This window comes from Polypterus senegalus, unplaced genomic scaffold (genome assembly GCF_016835505.1).
Source record: "Polypterus senegalus isolate Bchr_013 unplaced genomic scaffold, ASM1683550v1 scaffold_7482, whole genome shotgun sequence".
Lineage (NCBI taxonomy): Eukaryota > Metazoa > Chordata > Cladistia > Polypteriformes > Polypteridae > Polypterus > Polypterus senegalus.
Window position 1 is genome coordinate 1 of NW_024379348.1, and position 7,444 is coordinate 7,444.

Consider the following 7,444-nt stretch of genomic DNA (forward strand, 5'->3'; position numbering starts at 1 on the left):
TAGTCTATATACATATAAAAGGCTAAGGTTTGTCCGTCTGTCAGTACTGATTACTTATATATCACTGGAACTAAAACTATGGTCTTGGCCTTATAGGAAAGCATATGATGTGTTACATTCTGGAAATTTGAAAAATTTCAGGTAGCAGCAAACTCAGTAAACTGACAAGTGGTCATTGGTTTGCACAGTGTCTTGTCTTCTTTGCACAATGTCTTGTCTGGTTTGTGTTTTAATCTTTAATCTTTTTTAATTTTAATTCTATTTTTAATTTATTATTTGCACATCATGTTGTTACACTGTGGACCCTGAGCTTCGCAATTTCATCTATCTGTATACTTGTACATGGTTGAGATGACAATAAAGTTCACTTTGACTTTTGACTTTTTTTTGACTTTGGTTTATAACAGCAAAGTGATCACAAGAACAACATGGTGGAAAGAAAAAGAATTGTGGTGACCTCTGCTGAGCACCAAGCAAATTGCACCTGCCAATTACATGACTAAGAACATCACAATAGGAAAAGGAAAAGAAGAAGAGCCACATCATCTGCTGATCATCAAGTGCAAGATACAGATTACAAAAATGACAAAGATTTGGAAATGCATGACAAAAATTTTGCTGACAATTTATTGTTATTTTATGTCTAGCCTTTTGTTGGCACCCAACCCTCTCTGATAAGAAGACAGGACACTGAACCATTGCTTTTACATCCTTACATAGATGTTCCTTTGAAAACCACTACTTTGCAAAGTTACATCAGAGATTTGATCAATGTCAAGCTGTATTTTTTCATGATGAAAACAAAAGAAAGTGTTGGCTAAAATAAAAAAAAATCAGTATGCTGTAAATTGAGCCACCAGAAGTAATAAAATACGTCACATCACTTCTAGAGGAACTGAAAGGAGTAACTATTTCTAAAATATTTTGTTTCATTTCATTTTAGGACTGTGGGTCCGCATGTTTCACTAGTTGTTCTTATTATGTCTATAGCAGGGTAGATTATATACATGAGTAAGTTAATGGCTGAAGGATATTGAGGACAGCAATTCATTATTATTATTATAAAGTGAGATTATTAATATTAGAATACTTGAATATTATTATTATCCATTACAACAGTATTATCCAGGTGTTCTTTCTGCTTTGCTCCCTACTAGGATAGGCTCCAGCTGACTCATAACCCTGCCCTGGATAAGTGGGCTAAGAAGGTGGATGAATGAATGTATGCCTAAAATGTCGGTTTAGTTATTGTCACTTGATTGCATGGTACATGTCAGCTCAATATTCTCATTCACTGAAGCACATGTAGGTGTGCATGAACAGTCCAGCGGCAGCAGAGGGTATCTTTGCAAAACAACGTAATAAAGTAAAATATAATGAATATAAGTGATCGTGTGTCATTTTTCACTTGTCTAGTTGTGTACAGCATTCACATTTGCACATCAACTTTCCAGGGTGTGTCCACGCCCCTACGGCTGAAAGATGCAGCAATGGAAGATGTATTATGATGGGACCAAGTAGTATGTTTCAGAGAGTTTTACTGAAAATGTGGGGAACCCTCATGTTGGTTTAAGGGAAGCTTAAATTCTTCATGAACAGATTCCCTGGAAGCACGAGTCCTTTGCTGGATGACACTGCCTCCCATGTAAGTGATGAGCTTAGGATTTTTTGCCTTCTGTAGTTTCTTGAAAGAAATGGCAGAAGAAAAAAAGACAAAGCCCCAAGCTAGGAAATCAAGCTTAAAATCTTTAATTGTGTTTTATCTTGGTAGAGCTCTATATTACTCTCCTCTTTTGTATTCTTTAATGTGTAGCCTTTGTCAGAATGCCTCAAATCCCAAAAACTTACCACAGTTTATAAGGTTTAGTACTTTATAACTCCCCCCATCTTCCCTTCTACATCTAAAACCTCAGGCAATTACATAGAGTAAAAGACAAGCAGGAATTAAGCTACAACTTTAAGTAATTTATTATTGGTAACATTCATTAAATAATAACAGATAGATAGATAGATAGATAGATAGATAGATAGATAGATAGATAGATAGATAGATAGATAGATAGATAGATAGAATGTTGGCAACTATACAACCTGATAAATGCTGATATGTAGTTTCAGGTGGCACACAGACTTATTAGTTACTTAATTGTATTTAGTTATGTCATTATTTCTAGCTTTCTTCAAGACAGGCTGCATGCCTGTCTCAATATGGCTGTTGAGCTGTGTTCTTCAGTGTGTTGTCCTTTTCATGGTATTGGTGTGAGAGAGAAAGGGAGGAGTAAAGCAAGCAAATTTATACATTCTCTGTCCAGGCCCTTACACCAATAGGGCGTTGAGGTACAGAATGGACTCTAATTTAAAACAAATCCCAAACAGCCATGCTCCAGAACAATGGGGGCACACAGTACCTTTCACATTTGCCCCTAAAACTATTTGTTGAACTGATGCTTGCCATCTAGGTAGTTTGGCCTCCTTGTGGGGGTTAATACTTGCTTTGTTTATGGCTTTTAGACTCTCAGTCCAAACACAATTGTTCTTACCAAAGCTGGTCCAATGTTCCATCCTAACAAACTGCATTTTCACACCCGCACCCAAGACCATTTCATAAGTTGAACCTGTCCAACTAGGTGGACTTCCTCTCCTACAGAGAATTACTTGCCAAACCCGTCTGAGGCACTTCCTCCAACTCAGCCATAAATTCTTAAGTCAGTCCTAAAGGCTGAATAAAATACTAATATTACATTTGCTTTGTCTGACTTACAAATAAAGACATAAAAAGTATTTATTGACTTAAATATTAAATTTCACACCATAAAAAATTGGTAAACACCCAAAGGCCAAAATCCGAAAGAAACACAGAGGCAAGAATACTAACTCCAAATCTCTACCCAACAATCATTGTCAAAATAATAGGTACATGTTATGGCTTCTAAGATTTTTAAATCACTAACTACAAACTTCTCAAGAGTTTGTTTTCTTATCCAAAAACCTGGACAAAGGGGATAGTATGCTGGCATTTTAAATAGTCCAGTTTTTGTGATGTTATGAATGTCATCTTTATTTAACTTATATTCTGGCCTTTCATAAGTTTTATTCACATGTTTTCTTTTAGAAATTGTACTTATCTCTATGAAGAGGACTGAGGTTCTGTGATTATTCTCTGTCTTTTAGGATAGAATTTTTTTTTCCATTATTTATATTTTCATTATTTACTATCTTTTAGTAAAGAATTATGTTCTTCTGTTATTCATCTTATACCACATCTCTATTTTGTTTTAAATCCACACAGTGATTTTTATGAATATGTTGTTAAGATGTTAGTCTGGTTGCTGGGGTTGTGTTTTTGTATGATGTCATTAGAGTGACATATCATATACCAGCACAACATGTATTTTGTTATCCATGTTTGAGAAAAAAACATTTTCAGCGTGTCATGCTATTATTTTTTTGATTTTCTGGTTTTGATTAACTTGTGTGCCCTTTTTTAATTTTTTACTTTTGTTTGCTGTTTGCTTAACAGTTTTTGGCTTTGTTATTTTTGATCTCTCCATTATCTCGCCCAGTATCGATGCTCACTTTTATCTTCAGTGTGGTTTCAGGGAGATTAAAGGCTTGCAGTGTTAAAAAACAAGCTAAAATTTAGCATGTCACAAATCACAGGGGCCTCATTTGGCTTTTAATATTTTAATAATTGGTGTTTTTCATTTTAAATACCTTGCTGTTTTTAGCAAGGTGCCTCCAAACTTTATATAGCTTAGGGCCTCACCAATTCTAAATCTGTCACTGGAGACATGGGGCTTAAACAGACCCCTTTCAAGACTCAGAACTCATTTGATGTGAGGTACATTTGCTGAAAGATAGTTCAGTGCTTGTCAAAATGTTAACCATATAAACCATGTAACTGATGTGTGATGTCATCAAATTCAATAAGATGTATTGCGTACAGTGTATTACTAATTAAATGAAATTGTTTTTGCTTCAATATCTAATATTATCAGCAGTGTTTACAATTACCTGGATTTATTGCAGTGATTTGTAGTTCAAAATTAAAATAATGTTTTAAACTTGACTTATATTTGTGATTGTTGTGAAGCTATAATCATCTAGTGTATACTGAACAGACTGAATAATGTCATTATTTCTAGGACAACTTTCAACACAAAAACAGGAGTCAGACTTTGTCCTTAGTACAACAAGTGAGCAATTTTGAATATACCTATGAATAAAATAAAAAGTACTTGTATTTTATAAGTTGTGTAAAGCTACGTTTGTGTTCTTTGATCTGTGGCAATACTCTACAGTAAAGTAAGAATTGTATATAGAGTTCATTAAAAGGGTATTTGTTTTCTGGCTGACTTTGCACCCATTTCTTCCCTTAATTTGCTTATTATTTCTAATATTTTTTGCTGCTTTTAGACCATATTTAATGCAATATATTTATGGAGTACCCCTTCACTTGATGAAGATTTCTTTTCACAAGATAAGATACAAACCTTTAAAATGAAGATTGTGACAAGTTTATCTATTGATATCACACCTCTAAACCAGCTGTATGCTGTCTACATTTTACTAAATGATTTGGCCATATAAAATGAAACATTTTAGTTTTCTCTGAAATACAAGCAATTCAAAATTAGAGTTTAACTGTAAAGAATGTAGCATAGCCTCTCTTGCTGTGAAAATCTAAACTGTTTTTATGTTTGTTTGTTTTTTTTAATTTTTTTTATCATCTTATTTCAGAATTGATGAAGAACGCAAGGTAATAACTGATCTGATCGTTGTTGTTTTTTATTTTACCAGTAATTTAATTTACCATATTTGTTATCAATCTATAACAAATATATCTAAAATGACACATCAGTGCTCTTCATGGTTTTCAACTGTTACTCTGTTTTGACTCTAACCTAATTCTTCCCCATGTAAAATGTGTGGAACAAAAATTTCATAAGAAAGGGAGGATTACAAAGAAAAATAATATGAATACTGTATTAATTGATATTAAAAAAAACTGTAAATGAGAGATTTTTACATTTTTAAATGTTATTGATTATGTTTTGATCAGAACTTTGATATTGCAAACAACCTGGTTGAGGTTGAGCACTGAATGTTTTTGTCACTTCCTTTATACTGTATGATATTGTTATAGTACATTTTATTTTCATACTTTGGTGTAATTATTTCATGTATTTATAATTGTTTTTCTTTTTATTTTTAACAGAAATGATAACTTAAATAGTCAGGTGAGACTTTCTTATTTGTGTGTTTTCACTATTTTTCATTTTGATACATTTGTCAGTTAATGAAAATATTTTCAAATAAAACTATTTAAAATGAATTAATAAATATAAAAGTTTAGATCTGTTTTTAAATGTATTTCTTAAAAGCATGATCCATTGAATAATTTTTCATGGAAAAGTGCAAAAAACATATTTTGTTTTGAAGAAGTTATTCGGGTAAAATACCTTATTAGCTATTAGTTGGCCTTAAGATTTGGTATTTTTGTGAAATAAAATGCATTTTACATTATCAAGAATGACTCACTGCCTCAAAAATATCCAGCCGAAAATGGAAAATAAGCTTCTGATGAAATAGACTAGTTGAATGCTGGCATGATTTGTTCAAAGTAATAGAGAGGAACAATTTGCCAGCTGGGAGACAGGAGAATAAAAACATTTGCTCTTTGCTTTCTTAGTTAAGGTAGCTGCGTTTTTGAACTCTTCATGTACAGTATACAGCACAGGTTTGTGTCCCAGGAGCCCACTGGGTATATTGCTTGTGTTTTATTTATGCAACACTCTGAGAAGCATCATGTGACAAGTTTAGTCATGTTTCTGACTACAGTGGAAGTGACATTATAAACATAGTCGCATTCACTGCATTTTCTATCTGTCAGTGGATACTCTTCCAATTCTTTCAAAAACCTCTCTTAGTGATAGTTAGCTTCTAAATTCAAGTAAGCCCTAGTGTTTTTTGGACACATGTTTGTCTTTGACTTTCAAAATTTTCATTTTGGTTTTGGTAACATGATTTTTTCCTTATTGGTCACAACCCATGCCAGTCTTTGACTTTAATTTTTCAACTTTTGGCCATTTTTGCTCACAATTATTTCAAGAGATCCAACATCTTATAACAAAATGAAACTGTAGCCTGCGACGAAAGCATGTGATTACAATAACTTAACATTCTTAAACCTGTGTAATCCAATGCAGGATTGCAGGATGCTGAAGCCTATCACAGCAGCACTGAGTGCAAAGCAGGAAATATCCCAGGGCACCAGCCCAACGTGTGTCCTGTGATAAGTACAGTATAGTTGGTTTTTAATTTTTAAACTTAAGTTTATTTCATAGGAATGTTGCTGTCTGCATTCAACCAAAGAATGAAACTTCGCGGTTTGATTTAGAAATTTGCTGCATGTGCATTTTCACTAATCAAATTAAGATTGCAGGAGCTGAAAATCTAGTGTTAAATTACTGCCAAAAGATTATGTACAAGTTCAATGCATTTGATTACTTTTCATTTAAATACAGTATATTTTTGTATTAATGTATTTCATTACAGCAATACATTTTGTAGTCACATAACTTTTGGCAGTGTTGGTGCATGGTGGTGCTGCCAAAAGTTCTTGACTCATCGTAACAAATTCTGCAAGCATACATATAACATTTGGAGTGCACATAATATATGTAGCAAAGTTTTCAGGTCGTATGAAGTTTGGGATGAATTGGATGTTTTCTATAAATAGAATTCATAAAAGATAAAGATTAAACTCCTGTTTTCCTAACCCATCTTCCAGTTACATAAGCACAGTCCCAGTCACTAACACATTTAACTTTTCCCTGCCTATTACCAATCATGTTGCACAAAGCAAGCTCCTGTTGTAACCTGTTACCAACAATATCCGTTGTAACTTTCACACAAAAAATATCTTCTTTGCTGTCATACATATAAAACAACACACACACATTTTCTTTACACTACCAGACTATACCATTTTCTAAGCTCACTGAGGGTCACAGGGGTCTGGAGCCTATCCCAGCAAGCATGCAGCGCCAGGTACAAACAATCCCTGGGCAGTCCATCACAGAGTGAACACACTCACACATGCAAATTTTTAAAAATAAAATAAAAAACAATGACAATATTAATGCGAAGAGACTGAGCATTAGCAATCCCCTGTTGGCATTAGTAATATTAGTCAAAATCCATTGCATCCAAATTCAAACATATTATCCTTCTTAACAGTGTACACTTTTACTTGTTTAATAAATCTATAGTGCATTGAAACAGTCCTATTGTCAAATATAATTCTAAAAAATGTTACATTTATGTAAGACATTTTTTGTTGTATTTTGATTAAAAGTATCATAACCATTACAGTTTTTTTGCAATTTTTTTATTCCCACCAACTGCTTCTTAGCTCCATGAGCAGTGAACACAGGTAATA

The 7,444-nt window shown here is 33.3% G+C and overlaps 1 long non-coding RNA gene across 2 annotated transcripts; it reads left to right on the forward strand.

Annotated features, from left to right (window-relative positions):
* Positions 1 to 368: 368 nt before the first annotated feature.
* Positions 369 to 7,012, forward strand: LOC120519866. Of its 2 annotated transcripts, XR_005631687.1 has the most exons (5): positions 369 to 1,645; positions 4,146 to 4,196; positions 4,741 to 4,759; positions 5,219 to 5,240; positions 6,210 to 7,012. It is a non-coding gene; the product is annotated as an uncharacterized LOC120519866 (long non-coding RNA). The 2 variants fall into 2 exon arrangements; XR_005631686.1 differs by lacking the exon at positions 369 to 1,645 and having other exon boundaries at positions 2,076 to 4,196.
* Positions 7,013 to 7,444: the final 432 nt, after the last annotated feature.